A 13,120-nucleotide genomic window follows, 5' to 3' on the forward strand; every position below is an offset into this window, starting at 1 on the left:
ACAAACACCTCTACGCAAATAAACTAGAAAATCTAGAAGAAATGGATAAATTCCTCGACAAATACACCCTCGCAAGACTAAACCAGGAAGAAGTTGAATCTCTGAATAGACCAATAACAGGCTCTGAAATTGTGGCAATAATCAATAGCTTACCAACCAAAAAGAGTCCAGGACCTGATGGATTCACAGCCGAATTCTACCAGAGGTACAAGGAGGAACTGGTACCATTCCTTCTGAAACTATTCCAATGGATAGAAAAAGAGGGAATCCTCCCTAACACATTTTATGAGGCCAGCATCGTCCTGATACCAAAGCCTGGCAGAGACATAACCAAAAAAGAGAATTTCAGACCAATATCCTTGATGAACATTGATGCAAAAATCCTCAATAAAATACTGGCAAACTGAATCCAGCAGCACATCAAAAAGCTTATCCACCATGATCAAGTGGGCTTCATCCCTGGGATGCAAGGCTGGTTCAACATATGCAAATCAATAAATGTAATCCAGCATATAAACAGAACCAAAGACAAAAACCACATGATTATCTCAATAGATGCAGAAAAGGCCTTTGACAAAATTCAACAACGCTTCATGCTAAAAACTCTCAATAAATTAGGTATTGATGGGATGTATCTCAAAATAATAAGAGCTATCTATGACAAACCCACAGCCAATATCATAGTGAATGGGCAAAAACTGGAAGCATTCCCTTTGAAAACTGGCACAAGACAGGGATGCCCTCTCTCACCACTCCTATTCAACATAGTGCTGGAAATTCTGGCCAGGGAAATCAGGCAGGAGAAGGAAATAAAGGGTATTCAATTAGGAAAAGAGGAAGTCAAATTGTCCCTGTTTGCAGATGACATGATTGTATATCTAGAAAACCCCACTGTCTCAGCCCAAAATCTCCTTAAGCTGATTAGCAACTTCAGCAAAGTCTCAGGATACAAAATCAGTGTACAAAAATCACAAGCATTCTTGTACACCAGTCACAGACAAACAGAGAGCCAAATCATGAGTGAACTCCCATTCACAATTGCTTCAAAGAGAATAAAATACCTAGGAATCCAACTTACAAGGGATGTGAAGGACCTCTTCAAGGAAAACTGCAAACCACTGCTCAATGAAATAAAAGAGGATACAAACAAATGGAAGAACATTCCATGCTCATGGGTTGGAAGAGTCAATATCGTGAAAATGGCCATAGTGTCCAAGGTAATTTATAGATTCAATGCCATCCCCATCAAGCTACCAATGACTTTCTTCACAGAATTGGAAAAAACTACTTTAAAGTTCATATGGAACCAAAAAAGAGCCCTCATCGCCAAGTCAATCCTAAGCCAAAAGAACAAAGCTGGAGGCATCACGCTACCTGACTTCAAACTATACTACAAGTCTACAGTAACCAAAACAGCACGGTACTGGTACCACAACAGAGACATAGATCAATGGAACAGAACAGAGCCCTCAGAAATAATACCGCATATCTACAACTATCTGATCTTTGACAAACCTGACAAAAACAAGCAATGGGGAAAGGATTCCCTATTTAATAAATGGTGCTGGGAAAACTGGCTAGCCATATGTAGAAAGCTGAAACTGGATCCCTTCCTTACACCTTATACAAAAATTAATTCAAGATGGATTAAAGACTTACATGTTAGACCTAAAACCATAAAAACCCTAGAAGAAAACCCAGGCAATACCATTCAGGACATAGGCGTGGACAAGGACTTCATGTCTAAAACACCAAAAGCAATGGCAACAAAAGCTGAAATTGACAAATAGGATCTAATTAAACTAAAGAGCTTCTGTACAGCAAAAGAAACTACCATCAGAGTGAACAGACAACCTACAGAATGGGAGAAAATTTTTGCAACCTACTCATCTGACAAAGGGCTAATATCCAGAATCTACAATGAACTCAAACAAATTTACAAGAAAAAAACAAACAACCCCAGCAAAAAGTGGGCAAATGACATGAACAGACACTTCTCAAAAGAAGACATTTATGCAGCCAAAAAACACATGAAAAAATGCTCATCATCACTGGCCATCAGAGAAATGCAAATCAAAACCACAATGAGATACCATCTCACACCAGTTAGAATGGCCATCATTAAAAAGTCAGGAAACGACAGGTGCTGGAGAGGATGTGGAGAAATAGGAACACTTTTACACCATTGGTGGGACTGTAAAGTAGTTCAACCATTGTGGAAGTCAGTGTGGCGATTCCTCAGGGATCTAGAACTAGAAATACCATTTGGCCCAGCCATCCCATTACTGGGTATATACCCAAAGGACCATAAATCATGCTGCTATAAAGACACATGCACACGTATGTTTATTGGGGCACTATTCACAATAGCAAAGACTTGGAACCAACCCAAATGTCCAACAACGATAGACTGGATTAAGAAAATGTGGCACATATACACCATGGAATACTATGCAGCCATAAAAAATGATGAGTTCATGTCCTTTGTAGGGACATGGATGAAACTGGAAAACATCATTCTCAGTAAACTATCGCAAGGACAAAAAACCAAACACCGCATGTTCTCACTCATAGGTGGGAATTGAACAATGAGAACTCATGGACACAGGAAGGGGAACATCACACTCCGGGGACTGTTGTGGGGTGGGGGGAGGGGGGAGGGACAGCATTAGGAGATATACCTAATGCTAAATGACGAATTAATGGGTGCAGCATACCAACATGGCACATGGATACATATGTAACAAACCTGCACATTGTGCACATGTACCCTAAAACCTAAAGTATAATAATAAAATAAAATTAAAAAAAATAATAATAATAAATGTTATAGGAAAAATAAGTTTGCAAAAAAAAAAAAAGAAATATGGCTTGTATGTGAAATGTAGTTTTCCTGAAACTGAAAGATAAACAGTAGATAGTGTATGTAATAATATGGTACTGTCTGTATGGTATAGTAGGGCTTATTATTTTTCTAGGGCTGCCATAACAAACCACCACAGACTGTGTAGGATAAACAATGGAATCTTACGTTCTCACAGTTCTAGACTTTAGAAATCAAGTTCACAGTGTCAGCAGGTTTGGTTTCTCCTGTGGCCTCACTCCTTGGCTTGCAGATGGCCACATTCTTGCTGTGTCCTAGCATGGTCTTTCTTTTCTTGTGTGCAACTCTGGTGTCTCTGTGTGTGTCCAAATTTTTTTTTCTTGGACACCAGTCCTGTTGGATTAGGACCCACCCGAAATGCCTCATTTTAGCTTAACCACCTCTTTAAAGATCCTGTCTACAAATACAGTCACATTCTGAGGTACTGGGGATTAGGACTTCAACATATGAATTTGGGGGTGGCAAGGCGGGACATGACACAGTGTGTGTGGCACATAACAGGGAGAGCAGTAGACAAAGAGCAGTGACAAAGAGTTAAATTCTTGTGTGTGCAGCTCTGATCTTTACTGACCCTAATAGTCTCGAGCAGGACTCTTATTTTCTTTCTTTTTTTTTGAGTCTCACAGTGGCACGATCTCGGCTCACTGCAATCTCTGCCTCCCGGGTTCAAGCGATTCTCCTGCCTCAGCTTCCCGAGTAGCTAGGATTACAGGTGCCCGCTACCATGCCCAGCTAATTTTTCTATTTTTAGTAGAGACGGGGTTTCACCATGTTGGCCAGGCTGATCTCGAACTCCTGACTTCAAGTGATCCGCCTGCCCTGACCTCCCAAAGTGCTGGGATTACAGGCATGAGCCACCGTGCCCAGCAGGACTCTTACTTTTAATGTCCACATCCATATCCACTTACAGTCATGATGAGGCTTGAAGAAGATCATGAACCTGAGTACATTTTGTAAAATGTAAAAGGGTGATACAAATACAAGGTAGTATTATAACAGGAATACCTGTGAAGGATAGATTGGCAACATGTAGAATATTTTAAGTACAAAAGGGTAAGGATTATTGCAAACGTTTGGGTAAAATAAGTTTCTTGGCTATTCTGTATGGCTGCAGGAGTTCTGGGTAAAGAAAGGTGATTTGGGCCGGGCGTGGTGGCTCACGCCTGTAATCCCAGCACTTTGGGAGTCCGAGGAGGGTGGATCACTTGAGGTCTGGAGTTCAAGACCAGTCTGGCCAACATGGTGAAACCCCGTCTCTACTAAAAATACAAAAATTAGACGGGTCTGGTGGCAGGCGCCTGTAGTGCCAGCTACTTGGTAGGCTGATGTACGAGAATCGCTTAAACCCAGGAGGCGGAGGATGCAGTGAGCCATGATCACACCACTGCACTCCAGCCTGGGCGACAGAGTGAGACTCGGTCTCGGGGGAAAAAAAAAAGTTGATGTGGTTAAGACTCAATTCAGAGAAGACAGGAGTATTAGGTGAGCAGATAAGCTAAACATCTGGATAATGCATCATGAATGTCTTTCCACTCCCAAGACTTCTTTTCATAGAGCCTGTTAGTTTCTCCTTTTAAAACTTTTTCCCCTTTTACTTTCCTGGTCTGGTAGTTTTCAGGCTGAGGAGTCAGTGGATTCACAAGCAGGTTCATAGCCAGAGGGTACTTTTCCTATTTACCCTAGGTGAAGATTATGACCCCTCAGGATGTGAATTTTTTTAAAGTAATATTTGAATAGTTGGAGGAAAATTGCCATGTGCTTTATCTGTTCTGAAATGTGTACAGCACATGCATAAAGGCAAGTATTTTAACTGGGTGTATTCTTAGCTTGTCATGCCTGCATTCTTAGAGAGTACATTTGGATAATCAAATCCCTAGGCACAAAGATTATACCTTTTGTTCTGCAAAAGCACATAGACCAAGACTATGCACAAAATAGGTGTTATTGGGATCTGATGGTTATAGTTATGTTCTCTCTCTTAGAATCTAGTGTTCCAGCCGGGCACGGTGGCTCACGCCTGTAATCCCAGCACTTTGGGTGGCCAAGGCAGGCAGATCACGAAGTCAGGAGATCGAGACCATCCTGGCTAACACAGAGAAACCCCGTCTCTACTAAAAAATACAAAAAATTAGCTGCGCTTGGTGGCAGGTGCCTGTAGTCCCAGCTACTCGGGAGGCTGAGGCAGGAGAATGGCTTGAACCAGGAGGCGGAGCTTGCAGTGAGCCGAGATTGCGTCACTGCACTCCAGCCTGGGCAACAGAGTGAGACTCCGTCTCAAAAAAAAAAAGAATCTAGTGTTCCATAGAGCTCATTCATTTTTGAAAGCATCGAACTTCATAAAAAAATGTATAATCTCATATTCATTCCATCCCTCAAAGTCAAACAGTAATCATGTTTTTAATATAGAAAAACTGTAAGGGGCCGGGTGCGGTGGCTCACACCTGTAATCCCAGCACTTTGGGAGGCCGAGGTGGGCGGATCACTTGAGGTCAGGAGTTCAAGACCAGCCTGGCCAACATGGTGAAACCCCATTTCTACTAAAAATACAAAAAGTTAGCTGGGAGTGGTGGCAGGCACCTGTAATCCTAGCTACTTGGGAGGCTGAGACAGGAGAATCGCTTGAACCTGGGAGGCAGAGGTTGCAGTGAGCCAAGATCGTGCCACTGCTCTCCAGCCTGGGTGACAGAGCATGATTGTCTCTAAAAAATATATATATATATAGAACTAGTCACACATTGCAACATACCACAAATCCTCAAGACCTTATTGTAGGGGAAACATAGTATTAGATGTAAAAATTTTAAAAATGAACTTTTTAATGTAGCTATGAGTTGATGAAAACCTACAAAATTGAAATTCATAAATTATGTAAACAGATGCGCTAAAGTGGTTCATGTATAGTACCTGATTTAACTTTTAGGTGTGAGAAAGCTTCACAATATCCCTTCTAGTTGTTTCTAATTTCAAATCTGGAAAATTAGAAAAAAGTCATTTTCATTAAGCTTTTAAATTGAGACTCTGATACAGTGTAGTACAGTGAGAAGGAGGTGAGGTGTACTGAATTATTTTATGTTAGGATGTTCTGATATAGATATAGTGACCAAGTGATTATGTGCAAAATATTTATACTGTTTTTCATCATGCAAATTGCAAGTCTGTGAAAAGTAGCTCAAGTTGTTTCACTCATTATTTTAATCAGTGAAATTAAGTGCTTAGAGTGTGGTATTTCTGATATTTTCATGTTATATTAGTTTTTGCTTTAATTTTGCAAAATGCTTTTCATATAATAACATTTAAAAACATCTCTCGGTAACTAAAGTTTTAATTATACGTGATAAACATTCTTTTAAATGGTTTATTAGTTTTCAGGGTCACAGTGTTTTTTGTGTTTTTTTTTTTTTTTTGATATTTCCTGTAGAAATTGTGAAAATGACAGCATTGCTTTATCTGGGGAACTAAAGATATTTTTTAAAATATTTAGCCAACATTCTACTTCCTCATTTTCTCCTACTAAGAGGAAAGAGTGCCGGTGCTGTGGCTCACGCCTGTAATCCCAGCACTTTGGGAGGCCGAGGCAGGCGTATCACTTGAGGTCAGGAGTTCGAGACCAGCCTGGCCAACATGGTGAAACCCCATCTCTACTAAAAATACAAAAATTAGCCAGCATTGTGGCGCACACCTATAGTCCCAGCTACTTGGGAGGCTGAGGCAGGAGAATCGCTTGAACCTAAGAGGCGGAGGTTGCAGTGAGCTGAGATCATGTGACTGCACTCCAGCCTGGGCAACAGAACGAGACTCTGTCTTTAAAAAAATAAATAAATAAAAAATTAAAAAAAAATAAGAAAGTTTGTCTATCTAAACTTCTTGACTTGAGATGAGAAGGAGCTTCCTCATCCATGGAAGCTCTATGAAAGCAAATCTTCAACAGCTTGGGGGCTGAGTTTAGCTGCAGCTAAGGCCATTTTTAATCACAAGTTGACTTTTCTTTTTTCTTAGGGGCCTAGGATTAGGGAGGGTTGCTGTGCAGATATAGCTCATAAAATACCTTTATTGCTTATCGGAAAAACTCCTAAAGGGATGGAAGCGGGATCCTCTAAGAATATTCCTTAGTTGGAAGCCTTAGCATTCGTAGAATTTTCTCAAAACCAGCAGTTATTCGGGGTCCCTGACCATTGGGTACCTGACAACAGGCTCTTTAATAACGTCCTGTATTCTCTTTTCATTCAACATATGTGTGGTAACAATTTATTAAGTGCCAGCATTTATTAATGCTTACAAAGTCGTCATTTTTATCCATGAAAATTTTACAATCTAGTAGGAAGAGATCAAGATAAAAACAAGCAAATCTGGAAAAGTGTTACCAGTGTAATGATAAACGCTTGTCCAAAGCATAGTGCCTTCCTTTACCCTAGGCACCTAGAAACCTAACACTGCCCCTAACAACCCAGCACCCCGCACTGTAATTTATTTGCCCTACCTTAATTTCCTACAGGAATCTGAAATACAGTGCTTATCCCCAAAGTAAGATGAGCTTTAGATGCATAGTATTTCTCTCATTCTCTTACCCTATTAGCCAAGTATTTGCATATTAACTGGAGCTTTCTAAATATAATGGCTTATCCCTAAAGAGGTACTCTAATGAAGGGATTATAGGTTAAGTGGCAAATGAGTGCCAAAGACATGTGGCTAAGCCAGTTAACCTGATGGTTTTTCACAGTTAATTTCATTGAGTGAGTAGAGGTTAGTGGCCTGAGTGAACCACTTTTAGATGAAAGTGATCATTCTCTACATACTTAAAACAATCTAGAATTTTCCAAAACGGTAAATGCAGTTTATCAGTACCAATCATCTCTAATTAGAATTTAATTTATTAACCCAGCAATCCCATTACTGGGTATATACCCAAAGGATTATAAATCATGTTACTATAAAGGCACATGCACATGTATGTTTATTGCGGCACTATTCACAACAGCAAAGACTTGGAACCAACCCAAATGCCCATCAGTGATAAACTGGATTAAGAAAATGTGGCACATATACACGATGGAATACTATGCAGCCATAAAAAAGGATGAGTTCATGTCCTTTGCAGGGACATGGATGAAGCTGGAAACCATCATTCTCAGCAAACTATTGCAAGGACAGAAAACCAAATACCACATGTTCTTACTCATAGGTGGGAATTGAACAGTGAGAGCACTTGGACACAGGGCAGGGAACATCACACACTGGGGCCTGTCAGGGGGTGTGGGACTGGGGGGAGGGATAGCATTAGGAGAAATACCTAATGTAAATGACGAGTTGATGAGTGCAGCAAACCAACATGGCACATGTATACCTATGTATCAAGCCTGCACGTTGTGTACATGTACACTAGAACTGAAAGTATAATAATTTAAAAAAAGAATTTAGTTTATTAGATACATATTGAGTACTATGTATGTTAGGCTCCAAAAGATAAACAAGATGCCTTTTCAACTTCTAAGGAATTAGCAATATATTGGGGAGATGAAGTTTCAAGACAATAAGTGAATCAAACCTGAAGATCATTGAGAGATTCATGTCCAGCCAAATTCCTGTCCATCCCATGAAGAAGAATCATACATGACAGCGTACTGCCAGTTTTTCCTGCTGCTCCATCCCTCAAGCTTCATTCCATCCATACTTACTGTATTTTCAGATCTCAGACTTGCCACACTCTGTCCTGTCCCAGAGTCTTTGAAAATATTGACTGTTGGCCTGGAAGCATCGCCACAGTTTCCTTTCTCCTTCATTGAACTTTTTACATGTATGCAGATATGCTTTTCTCCTGGAAACTTTTGACCCTCTAAGACACTGGGCATCTGTTTTGTGTTTTCCCATACCAGTCATTATTTGTATTAGATAGTATTTATCATACTATAGGGAAACTCCTTGTACAATTATTTGCCTTGTCTACTTGGCTGAATATTTAATGTCAGGGGCTCTATTTTGTTCACCATTCCATTTGCAGTGTTCTTCACGGTGCCTTGCTTATAAATGAATAAATGAATAAAGGAATGAGTGGGTGATTTTCTTTGGACAGACGTTCCATTTTATTGGGCAGTGATTTTCAATAGAGACAGGAGAGGGAATGTTAAGATCACCTGTGTGCCATTTTCAAAGCATACATTTCTTCCCACTCCTGAAATATCTCCCATATATCATCCCATTTAAGATCCCTGATATTTGTAGCAAGCAGTCAGTGTTGTTAATGGGAATGTGTCAATATTCAAAGTCAAAAGCCAGCATATTCTGCCACAATAACTAGGAAAGGCTTTGAGAGGACAGTGGCTTTGCAAATGAGTATTGGTGGTTGAAGCATATTTGGAAAGATGTAATCGTAGAAGGAGAGTAATCCAGGTAGGGGGGAAAATAAATGGCTTGAGTGGCAGCATAGAGGAAAGGAAGTTTGGCTGAAATGAGCATGCATATGGAGAAGTGATGGGAGATTGGCCTTGAGGTCCTCAAGAGGAAGGCTGTGAATGCTGAGCTGTGAAGGCCGTTTATTATGGTAAGAAATAGGGCATAATGAGGGACCTTTGTGGAGAGGAGTGCTGGTGTTAGAGTTACATTTCAGGAAGTTTTTCTATCCATAGCATGCATAATGGTTCAAAGTGGAAATGAAGGCAGGCAGGGATAGCTATTTAGTTCAGTTTAACAATATTTGTTGCATGCCTAAGGTGTGTTGGACACTGGGAGAAAAGACATAATTCCTTTCCAGAGGTGACCTATAGCCTAATGAAAGAAAGAGAAAAAATGATCAGGCAATTTTAATAAGCATGCTAAGCAATGCAGTCAAAAAATAAAGCAGGCCTGAATGAGGGTAAGAGAAAAGGTAAGTTAGAGGCAGATTCAAGGGAAACTTCTGAATTCAATTTTCTCTGAGGTCCTGAACAGCTTTAAAATATCCTTAACCAGTTTAAAAATAGATATAGGAGCAAAACCATAAGAAGCTGTCATGTACAACCTTAATTTCACTGATGGAAGAATGATGATATTCAATGATGAGACTGTATGAAAAAGAGATGGTTTGTGGGGAAAATTAGTTTGGATTCAGACTTACTAAGCTTAAGGTACTGAAACTACCAATGTTACATGGGAATTACACAGTGCCATACTATTTAATACGCTTTTGGTTGCAGATGTCAGAATAGCAACTCAAGCTACTTTATGACTAAGAGGCATTTATTGGCTTATTTGACAGTATAGTACTGGCTTCAGGTATGAGTGGATCCCACTACACTAGGAATTGCCTTTATCTCCTTGATTTTGGTTCTTTTATCTTGGCTTCACCCTCAGGCTGACCCTGTCTTCAGGAAATTCTCAAGAAGCTCTAGGATTTTTAAAATCTCATTCTTAAAAGAAGATGCCTTTTCCTAGTAGATAGTTGGTACCATATTGACTCCTGCTGCCCTTGCTTGAACCTAAGTCAATTGTGTGGCCAGTGATGGAGGTGGGGAGATACAGTACATTAACCTTTCATCTGGGGGTAAGGGCAGTGTCATCCCACCTAGGTGGACTGAGAATAGATGTGGGCTATTCTTAAAAAGAAAACCAAGACACTGTTACTAAAATGAGGGGGTCTGCAAAAACATGTAGTGTCCATTGCACAATGCTATATAAATTCCAAGCATTTTAAGTTAACATTGCCTTGTTTGATTTTTAACATGACATTTTGTGAAAAGCGTCCTTAACATTATCTGCAAACCATAGGTATGGAAATGGAGCTTTAGAGAGGCTAACTCGCAAAGGCAGCACACCTAGTGTTAATAGAGGACCCTGGATTCCATTAATCTTTCTTGCATTCGAATGTGGATATCAAATGGACAGTTGGAAGTGTAGGCTCATGAGCAACACCCAGGCTAGAGTGGGTGGAGTCATATAATGGAGAAGTCATCCCTTGAGTTGCAGTTGTTGGATATGACCACCAAAGAGGTGGAAATTGTAGAGAAAAAGAAGGTCAGGGGATGGGACCAGGAGAGAAACAGCCACATTTGGGAGGATTAGAACAAGGTCCTCAAAAAGATAGGAAGAGAATGAGAAAAGTAATGAGAAGAGTAATGTGCTAAAGACTACCGTTATCACTTCATAAATGCTTATTGTCTTTTTCAAAGTATCAGGAAACTTAAAGGAATTTTTAGTGAAATATTCATGACCATGATCCACTGATTTTTGAATGCTGTAAACGTGATGAAAACAACACTGTGGGCCAGGCACAGTCACTCATGCTTGTAATCCCAGCACTTAGGGAGGCTGAGGTGGGCGGATCATGAGATCAAGAGATGGAGACCATCCTGGCCAACATGGTTAAATCCCATCTCTACTAAAAATACAAAAATTAGCTGGGCGTGGTGGCGTGCTCCTGTAGTCCCAGCTACTCAGGAGGTTGAGGCAGGAGAATCGCTTGAACCCGGGAGGCAGAGGTTGCAGTGAGCTGAAATTGCGCCACTGCACTCCAGCCTGAGTGACAGAGCGAGACTCCATCTCAGAAAAAAAAGAAAACAACATTGTGTTTGCGTTGATGGCTAGCGTCAGTTGTTTGGTGTTGATGATAATAATAATAGCTAACACGTGACCAGGTGCTGTGACTCACGCCTGTAATCCCAGCACTTTGGGAGGCCGAGGCGGGCAGATCACCTGAGGTCAGGAGTTCGAGACCAGTCTGGCCAACATGGTGAAACCCCATCTCTACTAAAAATACAAAAATTAGCCAGTTGTGGTGGTAGGCACCTGTAATCCCAGCTGCTTGGGAGGCTGAGGCAGGAGAATCACTTGAACCCAGGAGGTGAAGGTTGCAGTGAACTGGGATCATGCCACTGCACTCCAGCCTGGGTGACAGAGTGAGACTCTGTCTCCAAGAAAAAAAAAATAGCTAACACGTGTTACCTATGTTACATACTCACATTATATTGCATGTAATCATTTACTCTTCACAATGATCCCATAAGGCAAGTATAGTGCTCTCTAGTTTACAGTTGAGGAAACTAAGGTACAGAGAGGTAAAATAACTGTGTCTGCTGTCTCACAACTTTAGTGTATCCAGTTGACTACACAATGGATTTTCTTAAATGCTGCATTGCCCTGGGCAGCACTGAAGCGGGGTGGGTTAACAAAGGCCAGTCTTTTTTCTTATCTTTCTTGCAAAGAACATTTCAACCTACTGTTAATTTTTTTTTTTTTTTTAATTTAAGTTTGGCCTTTGCTTTCTTTCAAGTAGAACAATTGAAAGCATGTCAGAACAGCGCCACTTGATGTTGGAAGAATCTAAGTGTCATTCCTGCTCTGAAGGACTAATGGTCATCATTTACATGGGTGCTTATGACTGAAAAGGTCATGAGACAGAAAAAAAAAAAAAAACAGCTGTGAGAGAAAGACACACAAGGACAGTTTGGGTGGCAGTGTCACATCATTCATCAGTTTTATAATAGCGTTGGCCTTTGTCAACATTTTCTAAAGGAAAAATCATAAGGCAACAAAAACAAAGAGCCACAAATGAACAAAACTGGACACAGGTTAAGACTTCCTTGAAGACTTCAGAGACTATCTTTTTGCTTCAAAAAGACAGTTTCTTAGTCCTGTGTTCTCTAGGGAATTCTGCCAACAATTTTTTTTCCCCATATTTGCTGCTCTGAGTTCTTCCACCTTTCCTAGAGTGGAAAATATCCTGATTCCTTAGTGCCTTTCTGAATTTTCAACACCATTTCATGGAAGCAACCTCAGAAATTATATCAGCATGAAATTTTGTTTTGAGTCAAGGTGTTTCATTAGCTGTGAAATAGCAGAAGAGGTTTTACTATTTCTATTTTGGACTCATAGAAGAAAATGCAGATGGATCAAAATCTATTATGTTTAGGTTTGAATGACTCCCTTTTTCTTATTTTGCTGGAGGATTACTCAGATTCTATTAAGGCCATGTTGGTCTGTGTCTTTCTTAATAGGATGTTGAGGTGGTGTAATGCATCCCTTATCACTGACTTGCATGTGTTACATGACTTGTATATTAAAGCCCAGTACGTTTTAGTCTCCCATATTTTTTTATCATAATATTCACTGATTAAATAAAATCCTACTTAAGCAGATAACACACATCGGAGAATTTTATCATACTAATGTCTCCCTTAGTATAATATGTTTTTCACATGGATGAGATATTCTTTTGCTCCTTCATTTTTGTTTTATTAACTATGTTTGTCTTTTTTTTTTTTTTTTTCC

At 40.1% G+C, this 13,120-nt stretch overlaps 1 protein-coding gene across 7 annotated transcripts in view; it reads left to right on the forward strand.

Annotated features, from left to right (window-relative positions):
* Positions 1 to 13,120, forward strand: part of TMTC2 (transmembrane O-mannosyltransferase targeting cadherins 2) — a 462,711-nt gene that overhangs the window by 154,641 nt on the left and 294,950 nt on the right. The window contains exon 1 of one of the 7 annotated variants that reach the window (XM_063615124.1): positions 2,694 to 3,183. The exons of 5 other annotated variants lie outside the window; for them this stretch is intronic. The gene's annotated coding sequence lies outside the window, so the exon portion shown is untranslated. Of the gene's footprint in view, positions 1 to 2,693; positions 3,306 to 13,120 lie in introns of those variants that run through there. One more of the 7 variants, XM_063615125.1, reaches the window with a different exon arrangement.

This window comes from Symphalangus syndactylus, chromosome 13 (assembly GCF_028878055.3).
Source record: "Symphalangus syndactylus isolate Jambi chromosome 13, NHGRI_mSymSyn1-v2.1_pri, whole genome shotgun sequence".
NCBI lineage: Eukaryota > Metazoa > Chordata > Mammalia > Primates > Hylobatidae > Symphalangus > Symphalangus syndactylus.